The sequence below is a fragment of the Pipistrellus hanaki genome (assembly GCF_964339955.1).
Source record: "Pipistrellus hanaki genome assembly, chromosome: 6".
Taxonomy (NCBI): domain Eukaryota; kingdom Metazoa; phylum Chordata; class Mammalia; order Chiroptera; family Vespertilionidae; genus Pipistrellus; species Pipistrellus hanaki.
In genome coordinates this window covers 89,053,719-89,075,311 of record NC_140508.1, presented here as the reverse complement: position 1 = coordinate 89,075,311, position 21,593 = coordinate 89,053,719, and the positions used below count along the sequence as shown (strand labels likewise).

Below are 21,593 nucleotides of genomic sequence, written 5' to 3'. Positions count from 1 at the left end.
CTGTGGTGTCCCATATAATGTTTCACCACTCTGCAATGGTAGTCAGTCTGCACGTTGTGCTTAGAGGAAGACTGGCTGAAGGGATCTTTGTTTTCTTTTGTTCTTTGTATAGCTACTGAGGAAAAAGAGATTATGTGAGACAAAGAAACATTATAGTACAGTCTTCAGAGAGACATATTTCATCATGACAAAATAAAGAAAAATGATAGTGGGTTAGTTAATATTTCAAACTTCAACATCTGTAGGAATGATGTTACTATCTGACTCTCAGAGATGCCAGTGGAATGCCAGTAGCTAACAGAGACCCTTTTAAATTTTAATTACAGTGTTTAACTTCTTATGTACTAGAATTTCCTTATTATATACAGAAGATTAATATTATACACAGTAATAGTAGGCTTCTAGCATTGTTTTCTCAAATGAAGTATTTTTAAATGAACATAAATGAAGAGTCAACCTGGACATGCGTATTTGGAAACGTTGAAAACTCTGAAAGATAGGCTAAGTGATTTAGAGTAAGTAAGGCCCAGGCATCATTGGATAATATGAATGAACCTGCAGAACCTGCAGAGGTGGAGAAGGCGCTGCAGGAAAAAAAGGTAATATATATTTTAGATCTTAGAAATCTATAGTCACTTCTAATATGTCACATATTTTGAAAAATATTTTCCAACTATTTAGTTATTTTTTTCTTTTAAAAAACATATTTTATTGATTTTTTACAGAGAGGAAGGGAGAGGGATAGAGAGTTAGAAACATCAATGAGAGAGTAACATTGATCAGCTGCCTCCTGCACACCCCCTACTGGGGATGTGCCTACAACCAAGGTACATGTCCTTGACCAGAATCAAAGTCTGCAGGCGTACACACTCTATCCACTGAGCCAAATCATTTTTCAACTATTTAAAAAACATTGGTCGCTTTTGGTCATAATTGGTCAAAAATTCCTTACAATTCAAAGCTACTATAATGTGGCACCTTAGCTAAAAGAAAAGATAATGATATTAAATATTTTAATAGAATCAAACTATATTTTCTTCTATTGTAATTAGCTTAAAATTCTCAACCTATTTATAATCTACTAAAATACATATATTTTACAAAATGAACAATATCAATTAAGTTGAAGTGTTGTACTTTTTCTATGCTGAGGAACAATGCTTCTCTGGTCATTTAGGATACATTGCTCTGAACCATTTCATCAGATAAAGTAGCCACAGAGTGAGCCCTATACCCTGGTCCCTCACTGGGTGAGTTATTACAGAGATTTTTAGTGGAGAGAATGCACTACACTACACTACACTACACTACATGTACACTCACCCACATACAACTCATGAAGGGAAAGCTTTAACTTTTCTGATTTGTGCTTTTTTATGATTTTTTTTACAGTTTTTGAAAAATATATTTTTATTGATTTTAGAGAGGAATGGAGAGGCGTAGAGAGTTAGAAACATCAATGATGAGAGAGAATCATCAACCACCTGCCTCTTGCATGCCCCCTACTAGGGATCGAACCAGTAATCAGGCATGTGCCCTCACTGGGAATCTAACTGTGACCTCCTGGTTCAGAGGTCAGTGCTCTACCACTGAGCCACGTCGGTTGGACCACAGTTTTGAGTTTTGTTTTTTTTTTTAATTAAAAAAAATTATTCAATGCTTTTTAAAGGTGACTTTTAACTGTTTATAGATCATATTATTACATCTGTACAGGCAAATCATTGTGCATATTGTTAATCTTTAAAATTTTTCTTCCAGGCTCTTGAAGAAATCCTTGAGGATAAAAAAGCTACATTATTTAAACTTGCAGAAGAAACAAAAGCTTTGGAGAAAAACGTTTCTCCAGATGTAGGAAAAATGTATAATCAAGAATGTAATGATGTTCAAGGAAAGTGGAACAAAGCGAAGGTCAAGGTTTCCAAAGATCTGCATTTGCTTGAAGAAATTATCCCCAAACTGAGAGCTTTTGAGGTAAATCTAGAGGCTATTAGGAGTTTATGTTTATTCCACGGTAAAATAATAGTTACCATGTAAGATTCAAATATCTATTATTTGAATATTTCGGATTCTTTCTAGTGCCATGTTTATTATGTACTTAAGTTGGGATTTATAACTTGCCTACCAAAGCTGTATGTTTACTGTGCTAAAGAACACAAAGATAAGAGAAAATACTTAAAAATGGTCAAAATAAAGTTTCAGGGATGAGGAGCTTGCATGATAGACAGACTGGTGACTAGATTGTAGGGGTAACTCAGAGTGCTTGAAGTTTCTTGGGTAACAGCAGATACCTGAGTCTTTGAGGCTGTTTTTTGTTTTTTGTTTTTTAAGGTTTTAGATATTTGGAGTTGAAAAATCTGAACAAGACCCTCAACAGAGAGTATCAGATTAGAAAAGCAGGTAGTTTGAAGTGCACAAAAATTCAGAAATGGGATCCTTTGCTATGTATGAAAATGTCTACAGATGAAGAAGCAAAGTTAAAACCCCAGAGGAAAGGATACATGTGAGGACATAGGAGAAAGTGATAAAAGTCAATGTCAGAATATTAACACTTTGCCTGTGAGGAAGGTGGAGAAGGAGAGTTTCCAAAACGCCTGGGTTTGCAATGGAAAATATCTGCATGAAGAGTGATCCCATCACACTCACCTCCACAGGCTCTGTCTCCTCTTGAGGCCTCCTTACCTGGGTCTTCAGTGGATGTTTTTTTTTTGCAATTAAGTATCCCACAATGTACTTCTAGAACAGAGCCTGACTCAGAGAAGGTACTCCATAAATACTTCCAGTGCCTGAAAAGAGATCAGTAGGGGGTTTAGCTATGGAAATTATATGTGTGTGTGTGTGTGTGTGTGTGTGTGTGTGTGTATGCCCCAAGAGAACATATGTAAGAGATTATGTATATTTATATATTTGGATTTAGATCCCAAGAGAATTTATATTAAAGTGTTGTTAAGAAAAGTGAGAAGATTAAAAATGAAGAAAAAATGATTGAGAATGATGTTTTAAAAATTAAAATCAGAGTACATGTACTGTAGTAGAAGAGAGTGGGGAAGGTTGTACAGATGGTTGTGAAAGGATCCAGAATGATGAGACAACTGTGGTGACCATTGAACTTGGAGGGAAGCTCTTTGGCCCAAGAACCAATGGGCAGGTCCAGTGAATGATGAGGAGGAGAGTAAAGGTGGCCAGTAAATGACAAGGAGGAGAGTAAAGATGGCAAGGTGTGTGTGTGTGTGTGTGTGTGTGTGTGTGTGTGTGTGTGGTGGTGGTGGTGGTGGTGGTGGTGGTGGTGGTGGTGGTGGTGGAAGGAAGTGGTTTTCTCTAGTATAAGTTGTAGTTCTATACTGAGATGTCATTAGAACAAACCTATCATTGCCAACTGGTGTGCTGCAAGAATTCTTAAAACATGCACTACCTGACCACTCAGGGGCGCTGGCCTCTTTTCCCTTAGATTGTCAAGAAAAAAAAAAAGAAAAAAAAAAAAGATAATAGCCAACACAGCAATAGCTGTCTAGTGTATATTTTTTGGTGTCCCACCAAAGTTTAGTAATTAATTTATGTCTCCCATGAGATGAAGAAGGTTGAAATGGCTGAATTAAATCATTCATTTTGAACAAGAGTGTGTTATGTGTAGCTTAGTATTTTTGACTCATTTCACATAGTGAGTGGATCAACTTCCCCTCGTCTGTCTTCAGTTATAATTCTTTCCAGCTTTAAAAACCAAAATTACTCTTATTCACAATTCTAAAATTTTTGGGTGGTATCCAAGCATTGGATTATCAGTGGTTCTTAGCCAGGGGTGATTTTGCCCCCTAGAGGACTTTTGTTATTGCTTCCGGACAGTTTGTTTGCTGGAACATGGGGGAAGGGAGGGTGCTGTTGGCTCTAGTGGTAGGGACCTGGGCTGCAGGTGAACATCCTATAGTGCCTAGGACAGTGGTGCCAGGGTGGACAATGCTGGATTAAGTCTTTCCCATCTTTTCAAAAGAGCATTGCTTTGTTTTCAAATTTTAATGTGAGATGTAGTTCGTGAGATTCATAGGTGAAGAATAATCCAGAGGTTAATCTCCTTTTGACTTTTAAGAGTGTATTACAGGGAGAGGGAAGTTCAGGGTGTGGGGAGGGAAAGTAGGGAGAGATTAAAGAAAGAATTTTCCATGCATATATGCATAAACCAGGGACACAGACAATAGTGTGGTGAAGGCCTGGGGGGGGGGGGAGGTGGGGAGCAGGGGCTGAGCGGGGTGGAGGGGATCAATGAGAAAAAAAGGGGGACATATGTAATATTTTCAACAATAAAGATAAAATTAAAAGAACTACATTATAGGGTTAGCTAGATGTGTGCCAACATTTTAATGTGGAATTTAAAGATAATGCATGTTCTTCAAAACACAGAAGAGAGTCCTGTGGTTATAGTAATCCAGCTTTCGGCTTTAGTGTGTGGTTACTAATGTAGTAAATTTAGGCACTTCAAGTGACCAGTTGGAGTTCATGCCAAATTTATTCCCGTGGAAAATATCCCACACCAAACACATGCCTCTTGGTAATCAGATTTTTATTTTTATATGGCAGATTTGTAATGTCCAGTTATTTTTAGCTTACTTTTTGTGTCCCAACTATAAGATTGTTGACAGTGTCTGTATTACCTAATTATACAACTTTCTTATTGAAATATTAATTTTTAAATTCTAAAGAACACTTATAGTCCTTTATTTGCTTTGAATGAATTGTTGTTACTTAACTACTTAGGGAATTCACTCAGGGAAACTTTTAATTTCCACTGCCCCAAAGATAATTACAACAAATATTCATCTTGAGGTTAGCCTTCATTTCCCCCTTTTAATGACCTGATTTGTAATATTTTAGGCATTTTAGTTCTATTTGTCTTTGAGCAGTGAAGCACAGTAGGTTTTTGATTCAGTTCCAATTTATGGTAAGGTTTCCTAGGAACGCAGTGGATGACTTGTTTATTATGAAAATGCATTTTAAGTTATGTAAGTAATACATGAATAACACTCATTGAAGAAACTGAATAACAGAGAAGTATTTAGAGTTAGCACTTAGAGTTCCCTTTCTGGCCCAATACCATTTCCTTTCCTGGAGGCAGCTAACATTAGCATTGATTCTTGATGGAGGTTAATGTATTCAAAGTACAAAAGGAAAGTTGATGAGTATTACTAATTCGAATTGTTCTTTTTCCATATTCATTGTAACAACTGATATTGAAAAGCTTAGAGTATGAATTTTTGTTACTTAAAATAATAAAGCCTCTCCTTGAAAAGCCTTTTGTTGAAATGTTGACAGCATTCTTACAACTATTGCTTACTTTTTTCCTGCCATCCGATAATACATGCAAAGAGTTCATATTATCTGTTTATATGTAAATTTTAGTTTTCTGATTTGTTTTTTTTTTTTTTTTTTTTTTGCAAATAGTGTTTTCCTTATGTGCCTACATTTCCTTTGTCTACTCGGCTGGTTCCTTTTGCACAGATAGAGAATGGGCCTACACACTCTAAGTCAGCAATTTTCAACCTTTTTCATCTCATGGCATACAAACTAATGACTAAAATTCTGTTGCACATCAAACAATATATTCTATTTTTGGCTGATCGGACCAAGAAAAAAAAAGGTATAATTTTGATTCATTCACACTGAATGGCTATTATTGTGTGCTGTTGTCATTTTTTAATTTGGCAATCTAAGGGAAAAGAGGTCAGTTTCCTGTACTTAATAGTCAGGTAGTGCTCATTTTAAACATTCTTGAGGCATACCGGTTGAAAATGGCTATTCTACGGTATAGTGTTACACTCAAATACATTTTTAAATTTTTCTTCTTCAACTATTCTATGCCAAAGTAGTGACCTCAGTTCCTGTAATTAAGAGTTAAAATGTTAATTGGTGCATTAAAATGACCTCATGGAAAGACCTCCTGCTCCTACTCGGTAGCGAAACATTTAAAAAATACATGCAAAAGGTATTTTTTTTTTACTGATTTTTTTCTGACAAGATTTCCTTATGAGTTATGGCAATTAAATATTATAAAATCCCGAGGCTGCTCATACCCAGCAATATGTTTGATTCAGGGGCTGAAAAATGCTTCTTGTTATTTCCTTTCCGCCTTTAAAGATCTCCTGCACTGTGGTGTAGCTGTAGGATCATGAAAGCATCCTTAAGGCCCACACAAAACTCGGCCTTCACTTCCCCGCCCCTCCTGCCTCTTTGGGCCACCTCCAACCCCTTCCAGCTGTGTGCAGACTCTCAAGTCACCGCCTGCCCTGACAGTCTTATTACTCTTCCAATCTGACTGCTGCTTCCACTCTCTTTCCTCTTGAATTCTGTTCACACTGGGGCCCGAGTTGCACTTCCGGGAAGGATCTGGCTGTCTTTCCCTGGCAGCACAAAGCTGTTCCCGAATGTCGCGTGGAGCCTGCCTCTCCCTTGCCCCCAGGTGCTGCCTGCATTCTCTCTGTGAGCTGAGCTGGGTCAGGGACAGTGTGGTGGTTCCAAAGACCGCACTGGACAGCGGCCTTTCTCCGGAAATGCCCCTTACTGCTGGGAATTGACATCCTCCTCAGCTCATATCGTCCTTTAATAGTAAGCTGCTTCTACAAGCAATCTTTTAAAAAATATATATATTTTATTGATTTTTTATGGAGAGGAAGGAAGAGGGATAGAAAGTTAGAAACATTGATGAGAGAGAAACATTGATCAGCTGCCTCCTGCACACTTCCCACTGGGGATGGGTCTGCAACCAAGGTACATGCCCTTGACCGGAATTGAACCTGGGACCTTTCAGTCCGCAGGCTGACGCCCTATCCACTGAGCCAAACAGGTTAGGGCTCTACAAGCAATCTTGTCTTGTGTACCACAGCCCCCACAGCTGTTTTCTCTTCTCCACTGATTCTCTGTTGTTGACACCTTCAGAATACCATCTCAGGCCAGCCTTTATTACAGCCTTTATTACGGCTAGACCTGTCCTCCCACAAGGCATGCCTTTTTTGAAGATAGATAGCAACCTTGTCTGCCCTCCTGCCGGGAAGCAGGTGTGAATGTAACTTCTTTGAAGGCGCCTTCAGACACCTTAGCCATTGTTCCTCTCTAGTGAGGTTGGATCTGTAAAACCTAAATGCCTGGTTGCCTAAATGGCAGGACACCTGTGTAGTCGCCCAATTTCCTCAGTGGCTGAACAGGCACAGGCACACAGTAAACAGACTCCATGCTGTGCTCTGACCCAGAGGGTGGAGGGGCCGTGCTGGCGCTCTGAGACATGCAGAAGCTCTGTCATCGCTTTGGGAGCATTTTAGGGTAAAACACAATGTGAATTATGTACTTCAGCAGGGCAATGCGCAGTATGGTTGATTTAACTCTCTCTAGATAATATATAAATGAAATAATTATTTCAGAAGGTTTCCCCCCTCATTTTGAATACATTTTACTTCATTCTCTGATGCATTCTAAACCTTAGATTTAGGAGCTTTGTTAGTTTCAGATAAGAAATGTAGCAATGTCATGGCTAGTCTTCCGCACAAAATGATTCATTTATGTTTTAGAGGTTAATGAATATTATAAAAGCAAATAAAATACAAGTCTTCTTACCTTAAATTACTGTTTTAATTCTGGTTTCACTTTTTTTTTTTTTTTTGGGGGGGGGGGCCTATGTCTTGGCTTAGAAATTGACTGCTTACAAGCTGTGGAGACTACAGAAGATGGGGGAGGAGCAAAGGAAAATGCCAAGAATTTCGCTGTAAACAAAATCTCAGGGCGGTGGCTGTGAACCTTGGAATCTCACTGTCTTCCATCCAGAGCTGCCAAGCTTCAGAGTTCCTCAGCGCTTGGATCCGGGGCTGGGCTGGGCGAGGCCATGCCAGGGGAAAGGGATTGGTCCAGTGACCTCACATTCCTTTCCCCTGACCCACAGCAGGCGCTACCATCCACATGCTTACGGATCCCTGCTTTTGAGCAGTAATGCTCAATGTAGAATTTTGGCCTAAATTCTTTGATGCTTTGCTTTTCAAAACTACCATATTAATCATTCTATATCTGAGAATTTGTAAGTGTAAATAGGAGTGGGGAAATGGCTATTCTAGATAGTGCTTACAGTTTCTATGTCTTATTATAGAGTTTAAAAAATTTTCAATTACTGTTTATATTCCATATTATTCTGTATTAGATCCAGGTGTACAGCAGTGGTTAGACAATTATATACTTTACACAGTAGTCCCCCTGATTTTTTAAGTACCCACCTGGCACCATACATAGTTATTACAATATTATTTGACTATTACAACATATTCTCTATGTAATTTGCATCCCTATGACTAGTCTGTGTGACTTCCAATTTGTATTTCTTAATCCCTTCATCCCTTTCATCTGCCAGCCCCCTCCCCTCTGTCAACAATCAGTCTATTCTCTGTATCTATGAGTCTGGTTCTATTTTGTTTATTTTTTTCTTTAGATTCCATATATAAGTGAAATCATAGGTATTTGTCTTTCTCTGTCTTTTTCACATAGCATAATACCCCTGCTGTCACAAAAGGTAAGATTTCATTGTTATTTTTTTATGACTGAGTAGTATTACATTATGCATATGCACCACAAGTTGTTTATCCACTGATTTATTGATAGGCACTTTGGGTTGCTTCCATATCTTGCCTATTGTAAATAATGCAGTTTACAGTTTTTTGCATATGCAATAATGATAGACATTTATTTTAGAAATGCACTAATACGTTTTCAAAGGACTGAGGTCCCCAAAGAAGATAGAAATTAGAAATTGCCTAATTTAAGATATATATTCATATATTCATTGGTTCAATGAATATGTTCATATTTTAAAAAATATATATATTTTATTGAATTTTTACAGCGAGGAAAGGAGAGGGATAGAGAGTTAGAAACATTGATGAGAGAGAAACATTGATCAGCTGCCTCCTCCACACCCCCCACTGGGGATATTCCCAAAACCAAGGTATGTGCTCTTGACCGGAATTCATCCTGGGGCCTTTCAGTCCGAAGGCTGATGCTCTATCCACTGAGCCAAACCGGTTGGGGCAATATGTTTGTATTCTTCAAGTGGATGGAGGTGGAGAAACATCCAATTCTCCTGGTGCATTAGAAGCTCACAGTGCATCAGTGCAGTGATGTTTAATGACAGAAACTGCATGTGAGTGCTTTCACTGTCTAGGTCACTTCTTTACTGAATGATTGAATGAAAGGTGAGCTGACTTTTGGTATTTCTAAAAAAATGTTTTTATTGACTTTTAGAGAGAGAGGGAGAGAGAGGGAGAGAGAAACATCGATGTGAGAGCAGAACATCTATGATAGGCTGCCTCCTGCTCAACCCCACCTGGGATGAAGCCTGAAATCCAGCCACGCTCCCTGGCTCAGAACTGAACTAGCCACGTTTCAGTGAACAGGATGACGCCCAACCAACTGAGCCAAACCAGCCGGTGTTTGATATTTTTTAAATCTCAGGGGACGTTATTACAAGTGAAGTGAGACAATGTTTTTCTTCCAAGGAAAGAGGAGCTACTGGAGGGCGGAGCAGAGCTTCCTCTCTGGTGTTAGCAGCTGGTCTTAGTGACCCTCTCCCTGGTGTGGCTGGCAGGGGCAGTTATGGGACGCTGCTCCAGACATTTTTAACGTTGGGCCTTTCCTTATTTATCTGGCTTCCTTCTGCTGCACTGGATTCAGTTCTTCAAACTGTTATTTTTGAACAGTTACTTTTCTTTTCTTCTTCATTTTTTTTTTTTTTTTTTTTTTGTAAAAAGCATGGTATAATCAATGCAAAAAAAAAAAATCAATCAGAAGTTTTGATTAAAAGTCCACAATGTATCCAGTGTCTAAAAAAGAAAAGCTACATATATATGCACATCTGTGTATATATATATATATATATATATATATATATATATATATATATGTATATAGTTACATACACATACATTGTTTTTCATCACTGGTAGAGAGGTCAAGGTGGACACCCACTGCAGGCTAATGATCATGGCAGAACAGACGTGTGCTAAGTGTGGTTATCACTTAGGAGGCATGATGAATGTGCTGTGAGCAAAATCATGAAGTTCTCTACTATAACAAAGTTCCAGTGAGCCAGGTACCAGTAGAACAAGGCTGAGGACACCTGTACAAGATTTCATTAACCACAATGCTTTAGAGTGACAGTCTACACCCTCACACAGGAGGACTGATTCAAAGCAACCAAGAGCTAAAGGTCAGAACCCAAGTCAGTGGCTTTGAAACCCGGTCAATGGGAGTTTCACCCACCAGTTCGCTTTGCTTGGATCTCTAAGAGCTGATGGGCAGGACGTCTTGTTCTAAGCTCTACCATGCTTTCCAACAAACAAGCGCCACCGGGGACTAGACGTCAATGCTTCACCCTTGCTCTGGCCATGCTGGTGGGCTGCAAAATCTCCTGTCCGCCCTGACCTACCATTCATCATTAGCATTCCGTTTCCAGCCGTATCTCCCCACCACTTCACATGTGAATGATCTCCCCTGGACTGCATGGCTGTAACAGTGACAAACAGGACTAATGACAGCAATTACACTGCCATCTGTTCAGCAAAACGTGCCCTTCCAGGAGAATAGCCACAGCCTTAGTGCATTTAGTTCACAGCTACGAAATTAAAATGACATGAGGGAATCAATACAAAATATTTATTTTTTTCAAACCACAGAATCTGTCCCAGAGCCACACTATAAATTTTCCAGAATTGTAAGCTGTTAACGTTTTCCTAAACAATCCAGTCCAACCAGAAATGAAGATAATTCCCAACCAGGGTTACAGGGGCTTAATGTGCCTCTGGTAAGCATTTCCTGTAATTCTCCCACAGCCACATCAACAGAAGCAGAAACGGTGTATGCACTTGTGCCGCTCGGCTGTGGAAAGAGGTTCAAAACAGGGGCTTGGCCAGTGGAGGAGGGAACATGAACATGGCAATGACTTAGTTCGTAAACAGCAGGGGCAGATGAAAAATTATTCTCCTTGGAAAACAATAGGGGTTCTTTCACATTCAGGGTGGGGCAAAAGGAGGTTTACAGTTGTGAGTATGCGAAAGAATTTATTTGTAATTAATTATTGTAGTATTTATTAATTATTTGTAGTATTTTCCATACAAACAACGGTAAACCTACTTTGAGGCAAATTTCAACAAAGTAATAAAAATAATAAGAAACCCATTTCTCCATCAACTACTGTGACCTCTATTTTAACTTCTGATAAACATAAACTTCATCTTATGCAATCACACTGAAAACAGTAACACAACCAAAAAGGTCTGATCTCTTACAGGTGTCAGTCACAGAATTCACATTCTGATCTTCAATCTCAAGAGGCCTAGACTTGGAGTAAACATAATACTCTGAAGCTCAATGAGACACCATAAAAAAAATCAACTGAAAACATCCAAACAGTGACTGGATAGCTAACGTGGGTTATCTTGTGTTGGTTTTTTAGTTGTAAAGTTTTTTAGTATCTCAGATTAGTGTATATCCCTAAAACAATGTTCAGTTATTTTAACAATAGCTGCTTATTAAACTTCTAAAGGCCCGATGCACAAAGATTCATGCAAGAATGGGCCTTCCTTCTCCTGGCCACCGGCACTGCCCTCTCTATGGCAGGAGCCGCCTTCCACCTTCCCACGCTGCCCAGAGGCCCAGAGCTGCTGTGGTGGTGCAGAATGCCTGTGTCATCACCATGGCAACAACACAAGCCTTCCGCCCCCCCCTCGGCACCTGCAAATTAACAAGCCGTCTTTGTTGGTTTAATTTGCATATTCACCCCTGATTGGCTAGTGGGTGTTGCAAAGCTACAGTCAATTAGCATGGTACTCTTTTATTAGGTAGATTGACTTTTGGCTTAAGGGCAGTAATTCTAGCATGATAATCATGAAAATAATTGTGATAAAACAGAGTAAATACAGAAGAAATTACAGCCAGCCTCCATAAGATGATGACCAACCTGGAAGGTTACCCTGGGAGAGTAAACAGATTTATGCAAGACTAGGATACAAGTGCTCCTGCTCACTTCAGACCTGCAGAAACCATTGTGTCCGCTGGATCACCGTACTTCTGCTAGCGCGTGTGCACGGACCGCTACTCCGAGTTCTCTTTGTGTGAAGGGCGCTCGAATCCCTATGCAGTCAGCACAGAATACTGCAAGGTGATGTATGTGCCAACTCTTCCTGAGGAATTCTTTATGTGTGCAAATCTGCAACCCGGTGGGAAGCATGGAACAGGGGACCGGCAGCTTGAGGGGGCTGCACTGCTGGGGCTGCAGTGCAGTGGTCACAGTCTCAGGCATCCTTTCTCCTGCAATCTCTCTCACTCACAAATAGGTTTCCATCCTGTGCCCCAAAGAAATGGAGGAAGCTGCCTCAAACTTGTAAAAGGGTTAGGAAAAATGTAATAACACACAACTCCTGCATCCAGGTTGGTACTTCTTCTCACAGATTCTACATAAGAACTATGTGTGTCAGGGTTTGCTTTCTGCCCCACAAAAAACAAAGTAGTTGCTAGACTAGGGTACGGCCGTGACAACAGAGGGCATCAGAGGACCCTGTTACTGAAGATTTGAGCCAACTGTAAAGTACCGTCTCTCAAAACCATTATCTTCTATTTATACTTTTTCATGCCAGGACTCCAATGGGATTGGACTGGCTTGCTTTTGGAAGGGTTTAGTTGTAGGCTGCACACACACACTTGTCAATTTAGCCAAATCAACTTGTTGATAATCGACCTGCATGTACACTTTTCTGACTTGGGCCCCACACAAGTCAACTGGGTGGGGAAACTGTATACGATCCCGGCAAGAATAGGTAAACATGAGAAAATACTTTCTGGCAAACAATGCTTCGTCACAACAAACATGGAGGACAAATCTTATTTCTTCTCGTGGTGCAAACTAAGAATTTAGCAAAGAGCTCCAATTAAACAAGGCCAACTTTGGCTTGAAATAAAGAAATGGGTTCTTCATACTGCAATGTACCTCGGGGGTGAAAATGAGAAACGACAGGTCACATGGGCCAGGAGAACGTGGAGATGCCTCCTACAGGGCCTTCCCTCCGGCTTTGCAGGACCAACCCTTACCCAGAGTTGGCTCAGTCACTGCCCAAAACTTTAGAAAAACTAACTTTCACAGACTCTACTCTGCCCATTTTTTGTTTACACATATACCATAATAAAAAGAAGACAATATTATAAAATATTCCTCAATTTACTTAATACAAAAACATCCAAACGTTTTAATGCCAATTCACATCATAATAAAATGCGTTTATAGGGAAAGTTCTGTTGTTGTTGGCCAAACAATAGTCTCTCCCAGAAAAGCATTTGGGTATATTATTAAATTACTGGAGAACCTATCAACATTTTTCTTAAAAATCCAATTTTATTTCCGAAGAAGTTATTATTAAAACCACTCAGGAGAGACTTTAGTTGCAGGCGTTATTGATAAGCCTGCAGCAAGCAGTCCTTTGAGAAATAAAAGTTGGCCTTCGTGGTAAAATGGAATTTTTCCTTGGTACTAGAATGTTACTGGTGCAGCAAATCAAACTACTCAGGGCACAGGTAGTACCCGTGTATATTCTTACAGCAATTCAGTGTTCAGCAACACAATCCAAAACACTCACAGAATTAGTCTAACTCACGTCCTCCACAAAATCTATCAACTCTGGTTGACAAGTGCTTAGAAAAATAAAAGCTGACCACCTTTCCTTTTACTTCTCTGAGTAATGACTTCACACTGAGGACTTCCATTAGATGACTTACATGTTCCTAGGATCACACTTCTCTCTCTCCCACTCCCTAAAGTAGGGGTGTCGAACTCAATCAGAGAAGGGGCCAAAATCTAAAATCCAGCCTAAATCGCGGGCCGAATGGTTTACTGAACAGTCATAAACTGACAATGTCATAAACTGACAGCGGAGTGCAGTGATGACAGCGCGGTGCGGGCCACATTGCAAGGCCTGGCGGGCTGGATTTGGCCCGCGGGCCTAGTGTTTGACACATGTGCCCTAAAGAAAGGACAAACTGAATTGGCAGAGGCAACTCTAAAAAAAATCCTGCAATTCAGAAGTGTGACAGTATCTCTAACGTCTTCTTTTTCTGCTTCAAGTTCTCTGAAGAGGTGACTGTTAGTCTGACATAGCCTCATAGACTCAAGCATAGCACTCCATTTAGAGTCAAACAGAATTGAGAAGAAAGTTTTTTCCCGTTGGCCAAATCTTTCTATTTTTCTTTGCCTTTCAAGAACTCCTAGAATATGCTTCAAAGTCTAAATAACTAAATAACACTGTGGGTGTAGAAAAACAAAACACAGCTTGGCCACAGCCGGAAGGGGCCTCAAACACAGCAGCGCTACTTCTTTTCAGACTTAGACACATTGTTCACAAGATGCAGACTACAAACTTTAAAAAAAGAAAAAGTATTTATCCTACCCATTTAAAATGAATGGATCAGGAATCCCACACCACTGATTACATTGTGATTTAATAACCATATCCACTTCCTAGAGCATCGCGGGAGCCAGCTTTTTCTGTTGGATGATTCTCCACATTGAAAGGGGAGCTTTATTGCCGAAGTGCTGGCCACGCCTGGACTAGCGCGATGCCAATACGACAGCAGCTGGTGAAGTCATGTTAAGTGGCAGAGGGAATGGAAATGTTGGGTAAGAGTTGGCCCCTGACGTTAACATGAGTTTGCCATGGTGACGCGGGGGCAATCTGACCAATAGGCGACGTTTCGTTTTCCCACTCACTCAGCATCCTGCTATGAAGCCACTCCTGACATTTTGGAGGGTTAACCCAGGATACCATAAGCTTTTTCCGGAAGCATCTATGAGTTTGACAACATGGTCATGGAGTTGCAAAGTGCACAAAGCTCAAGGCACAGAGTAGAAAGAAGTTGTGAACTAATGGGTGAGAAGGGATAGCAAAAGCAGAATTAGCATTTTCCTTTCACAAGACTTTCTAAAGCTAAACAAAGACCAACTCTTTTAAAGGAGTTTGTTTTGGTTAGGGGTGAAAAATACTGTATTGTAATGATCTGCTCGATTTTAAAGCTAAACGTATCTTGCTGTGTGACATGACTATGCCGAGCGCCAAGTCCACAAATGAATAAAACAGTGCTAGAAAAATTCTTCTGCTCTTATATTTTTGGAGGAAGCTGCTGACTTGGGCTGCCAGATTTCACTTAGCAACGGTCACTTTCAAGATGCCTGTTCCTCATGGATTAATAGGTTTCATTAAAAGATTGTCCCATTTCAAAATCATCCCCGAGTCTAGCAGCAACTGACAGTTTTTTTTGTTAAAATTTTGTTTTGTTTTTTAAAATTACAAGTCAAAGAAGTCCGAAGTCCTCTTCTGAGAGCAGCCTTGGGAGAGCGCCTGAGAGCAGGACCCGCTGTGCTGGGAAAAGTCTCTGCAGCTCCGGTGTGTCCTTGTGGCAGGAAGGAAAGTGCCTTCAACGCAGTCACTATCTGTAGCCTCTGGAACTCGCACAGGCTGAGGGCTGTTATAAGTCAGCTCATCCCCAGCTCTCTTCCGGGACTGGTCACCTCTCATAAAACCATTCTGCATGAGTTCTCTTTGAAGTTTCTGATCTTGAGCAGCATATTCAGAAAGTTCAGATTCCACCGCCGGAGGGAGGATATTTGGAATAAATTTAGAAAATAGAGTTGGAGCCATCTGAACCCATTCTGGTCGGAGAGTGTACAGGCCTTTCACAATGTTTGCCATAGTTGAAGGTGTGACCTGAAATGGTGTTGACTGGGCTTCTAAAAGTAAAGGCATCAGGCTGTAAATGTGCTTTTCTGCAACATGTTCCGTAAACAGCTTTATAAGGTCATCTTTTAAGTGTCTGTTAAGTTTTGTTTCGATGTAAAACTTATTCATATATATGAAAAGAGGCACAATGCTCTGCAATGCTCCCATATACTGTCCAAGAGCTATATTAAATCTTTCAATATAGAGATCTGGAGGGCTGGCCTGCAGCTCCTTTGAGACTTCTCTAAGTGATTAGGTATCTTTTTAATCAGATCACTATACATCTGTTCTGAGTGCTGCTGGCATACACATTTATACACACAACTGTATATCTGTTCATAGGATATGGGGATATAGTCACCAGGACTCTGGGTTAAAAGCTGATCTATGGCACCATCCAGTTTTGGCCAGTATGTGCTCTTATCATCTCCAATAGTTATAACATTCATGAGGAACTTGGAGGTGGACCTGTTGATGCTGATGGTGGAGCCGGGGCTGGGGGCGGGGACCGCCTTGGCCGCGGCGCGGCGGCGTCGCAGCTCTTTACCATCATGACCACCCCATTGGCCCCCGGCGGCGGCGGCGGCCCCCGGCGGCTCGCGGGCGGGGCTGGCGTCGGAGAGGGGCGGCGGGGGCTGCGGAAGCCGTCCACCGCGGCTCCCACTTGTGGTTCCGGGCGTCCATCATCGCCTCGTAGCTGCCCCCTCCTCCTCCGCCATGGTCTCCTCCCTCCTGCCGGCCGCCCAGCACCGCCGTCTTACAGGCACCGCCGCCCGTAGCGGCCCCGGGCCAGGGGGCAGCGCGGCCTCCTCCAGCCACAGCGCCGGGGGCGGGGCGGGCGGCGGGGCGCCAGGTCGCTTGCTCTCTGCCGGGGTGACTCTGGGAGATGGGGGAACAGTTACTTTCCAACAGTTATATGACAGAACAAGCATTCATGTCGGCAGCAAGTTAAAACCATTAAACACCCTTAAGGAAACATGTGCTCACCCTTGCTGATTCCTGTGGAGTGTCCACTGGGAATCCACACCAGAGTTTGGACGTGGTAACTCTTATGGGGCTAATCTTGGTCCTAAAGCACTTAGTTTTGTAGATCTTAGTAATAATAACTACTGTTTACTGCATCCCAGCTCTGTACCTGTGCAAACATTATGTTTTCCAGGAAATTTTCAGGCAAGGTATTTGTTATTTTCCCCAGAGGCTTCTGAGGCTCAAAGAAGAGAAATGAGAAAGTTGGTGTTTAGACCTTAGTCTTCCTCTTCCTGGAGGCACGCTGTCTCCTAGGACTGAGGATGGTGGGGGGGCTTGTGGGGCTCTTGGTTGTGAAAACAGCTTTTCAGATGCCTGTCTGTGATCAGTTGGCCTGCATGGCTGGTGTCTGTTGCTTCCCTCTTTCTTTTCCCTCATCGTGAAGGGTAAGCAAGGACAGGCGTGTGTGAACACCCATGGGTGTCTTCACATGGTCTGTGTGTGAGAGAGAGGGAGGAAGGGTGGGGATTGATGCCATAAAACTTCCCTCATGCCAACAACGGGTATCGTGGAGGCCACTTGCTCTAGTCAAGGCTGGCGGTGACTAAAACTTCCTTGCAGCATGATGCTTCCGTGCAAATGTCAAAAAGCCTTGGCTCAGGAGACTGTCAGTTTCCTTATTCAAAACTTGATTTATTGAGTTGTCAGTTATATGGCAGTAGAGCTGCTGCTAACTCTTAAAAAGTTCGGAATGGAGACTGACAGTGCCAGAAGTGGCAGCTATTTAAGTGGGCAGGTCAAATTCTTCATGAACTCTATAAGAGTTTCATACTTTTCTCTCTTCTTATTTTTTAGATTTTTAAAAATGTATTTCAGAGAGAAAGGGAAAGGGAGAGAGAGTTGGAAATATCATTGGCTGCCTCCTGCACACCCCACACTGGGGATCGAGCCTACAACCCAGGCATATGTCCTGACCCGGAAGCCAACCCTGACCTCCTGGTTCATAGGTTGATTCTCAACCACTGAGTCATGCTGGCTGGACTCTCTCTTCTTGCACTTTTGTCTTCATGCACATCCCACCGCTACTTGTCCTGACCATGTCTTCTGTGGTAAGATCTTCAGATGCTGGAGCCAATAAAAGAAGAGTTACATCACCAAAGCAAGTAATAGCAAAGAGTAAGAGTAGCACGGGCCTATGGAACAGGGGCAGGCTGGCGAAAGAACAGAGGGAAAGGGAACTGTGGAAGGTGCACAGTGGGATGAAAAGGGCTTTCAAAGCCATGAATGGAAAATGGAGGAGGTGGTTGTGCAGGTGGAATAATATTAATAGGCCAGAAAGGCCTCAGCATATCGGCATGTGTTGCTTTCCATCTTCATCAGAGAATGACCCTGCAAACTAGAAAGTGTGGAATAGTCATTACTGAGAGTGCATTAGAGCCTGAATTCTGAGTTAGGTGGAAAAACCACACGGAACCTTCAGAAGCCTAAATCTGCATCCCAAGTCATCTGGGATTTTTACCCATGGTCTCAAGGTCACATCATGTATTTTGTGAGAAATTACCAGAAAAATGGAGATAGATGAAAGTCCTAATTAAAGGGGAGCATTTTTTAGAAGTTAAAGACCGGAAGTAAGATGGATATTGGTTCTTGGCTACAGATAAATGACCAACCAGAGGTCTTATATGTGCTTGGCAAAGGCTGTGTGGTTGCCAGGAATCAACATGGACACCACTAGTAAGCCTTGTCCAGACTCATTTCCTTTAAGGACTGATTTTCTTTAAATTTTTTTTTTTTTTTGAAAACGGATGTTAGATTATTTGAATCACAGACTCAGAGCCACATTTCATGTTAGCTCATTTAGTTCAAATAATGCTACAAACCATCATTTTGACAAGCCTAGATTTCAGTACAGTATTTGAGAAAATCTCTTTTAACCTTATGGGAGGGAGATGGAAAGTTAATTGGATGCTAGTATTAGGTTGACTCCTACGTTTTGAAAAGTAATCTGGAAATTTGTTGAATAATGAATGACATGGTGTCCTCACAGGGGAACGCTCAGATAGTCACTGCCATTGTCTTTATTTTTTACCTGAGAAAACCCAACTATCTCCCCCCGCCAAAAAAAAAAAAAAAAAAAAAAAATCAACAGAAAAGGAATATTTCACTCTCAGATTACAAATAAGAGAGACCTGGGAAGGTTAGCTTCTCTCTCTCCCTCTCCTTTCATCTTTGAAATCAATAAAAATACCTTTTAAAAAATAAAGTAGAGAGACTAAAAATTCAAATAATTTTGTGAGCTAACAAGGCAAAGTTTATTGTTTGTAAATATCAACTCCTAATTGTAAGCAATACTAGCTACAGGAAATGTAATTTTGTGGAAGTTATGGGAATTTTGGAGTTTGAGTTAACCATACTCGTGTGAAGAATATAGTTACAAACAATCAAATAAATGACAAAAGAAACAAAACAACTCTAGGAAAAATAAAACTTAAAGAATTTTAGATGGCATTTCATGAATGTAATTATCTGCGGTCAAATATCAGTTACTCCCTTTGTTGTCATTCAACCCTACATTGTAAGAATACTCAGCTCTGTGTGGCATACCTACTGTAAGGACATTGAAAAGTTGATGTAGTTTCCAGAACATGTTGATCTAAGTGGGGAGTGCAATACTTGGATATCATGTCCTAGAGCCACCCTGGAAGGAATTGGGATGTTTAACCAATGGGAGACTAAGGGGAGCAATGGTGGTTGCCTTCAAATCTGGAAGTATTTTTTTTTAAATATATTTTATTGATTTTTTTGCCCTCCCTCCTTCCCTCCCATACATACCCTCCCTCCCCAGAGTTTTATGTCCATTGGTTGTACTTATATGCATGTACACAAGTCCTTCGGTTGATCTATTATCTCCCCCAGATCTCCCTCCCCTCCCCACTGTAATTTGACAGTCTGCCTGTTGCTTTACTGTCTCTATATCTGTATTTTTTGAACAGGATAGAAAACTTATATTTATCCCAGGTTTGGACGAGAAACAAAGGATCAGAGAAGGTGCACGGAAACAGAGCCAGCTTCATACAAAGGAAATGAAGAAGTCAGACTGATGGGTGGTGTTGTGGGACGCCTTGGAAGGAAATGACCATTACTTCTCTCCAGTGGTAGAGATCAAGTTGAACCTGCGGACTTGCATTCTTTAAGGGCCACTCCCAATGTTGCTGTCTCTAGAGTCTCTTTCCCTCCGCAAAACATTTCCTTTCTATCTGTTTTGGACCTCCCAGCACCATACACAGCATCGGCTATTGTGGGTGTTGGTATGTTGTGGATGAAAGCATGGAGCCGGGCAGCGGACAGTCCTGGGCTCTCAGATAATAGCTCCCAGCAGAACTAAGAACAACCTGTTTCATTCCCTCTTTATTTATTTCTGCTTTGAGTAGCTAACCGTAGAAGAAAATGTGTTCTAAATTGTGTAAGAACAAAAGATATTTCACTGTTTATACAGAGAAAAGCACTCCTGGCCCTCCTGCCCCCCCCCCCCCCCGGTAATTTGAGGTTTTAATCCTAGATACTGCTGACATTGAGGCAAAATAGCTTGGTTCATTGGAGGATGTTTTGAAATTTTTAGAATGGTCAGGAAACTGTCAAATCATGGGGGATCAAGTTATTCATGAAGAAAAATCATTATTTATAAAATTGGAATATTAAAAAAAAGAAATAAGTAAATGAAAATGATGCTATCAAAGTTTTGAACAATTGTCTTTTTTCCCCAGTAGCAGTAGATTTTGAGATGCAGTAGGTTGGATGTCACTGAGTAATATCCCCTTTGTTATTGTGTTCCATAGACTGATTTGAAAGTCATTGAGAAGTGGATGGAGGGTTGGAAAGACTTCTTAATGGAAGAGCAGGCTGTCCCAGGAGATGACGAAGGGCTACAAAGGCAGCTTGACCAATGCTCGGTGAGTCCTGCTGACCTAGGGGACCTGCCCTTATAAATAACATGTTCTTTTCCTTTATTGTTTGCAGCTATTATTAACATGGTTAGAATAGGACATGCCAGCACACGGAGATAAAATATCTTTCATTATAAAGCTTTCTTTGCTTTAGAGTTAATAAAAAGCTACTCATTATTTATATTTTATTTTTGGCCATGATTATAGAACTTTGGATAGAGAGAACAAGAGCTGTCGTTTTATGCCATGATGACAATCTTAGTGTCATAATCACCAATTGCATATTGCTCTTATTATGCCACATGGTGAAGCATTAAGAAAAACATACTTAATAGTTGAAATTTCCCAGTAATACTGCATACAGCTTAAATTTGGTGAAATCATTAGGCTTCTCTAAATTCATTAAAAGTGCTATACCCTGTCGAAACTGATTTGGTCCAGTGGATAGAGCGTCGACCAGCAGACTCAAGGGTCCCGAGTTCGAGTTTGATTCTGGTAAAGGGCATATACCTTGGTTGTGGGCACATCCCCTGTGGGGGGTGTGCAGGAGGCAGCTGAGTGATGTTTTTCTCTCATTGATTTTTCTGACTCTCTGTCTCTCTCCCTTCCTTTCTGTAAAAGATTAATAATATATATATATATTTTTAAAAAGTGCTATATCCTGCTGAGAATCAAGTATTTCCAATCTAATTTGGCAGATATCTATATGAAGCACCCAGGTGAAATGAATTTCTTGGGCACAATATTTCTGAAGCAGTTGAACTTTTGAGTCCCAACCATTCTGTTCTTACACTATTTGCAGGGATAAAAGCAAACTATAATTATGGCATACACTTCTATGGAAATGAACTCAACAATGTCTTAATTTGTATGTTCGGGCTTTTGTTAAAGACATAGATACAGTTGTATC

At 40.9% G+C, this 21,593-nt stretch overlaps 1 long non-coding RNA gene and 1 pseudogene across 2 annotated transcripts; one reads left to right on the top strand and one right to left on the bottom strand.

The window, feature by feature from the left end:
- The first annotated feature begins 561 nt into the window (after window positions 1-561).
- LOC311625125 lies at window positions 562-20,684 on the top strand. Its single transcript, XR_014795444.1, has 3 exons — window positions 562-599; window positions 1,759-1,971; window positions 20,576-20,684. It is a non-coding gene; the product is annotated as an uncharacterized lncRNA (long non-coding RNA).
- LOC311624735 (CDK2-associated and cullin domain-containing protein 1-like) lies at window positions 14,029-16,705 on the bottom strand (annotated as a pseudogene). The gene has a single exon. The product of its transcript is annotated as a CDK2-associated and cullin domain-containing protein 1-like (transcript).
- Window positions 20,685-21,593: the final 909 nt, after the last annotated feature.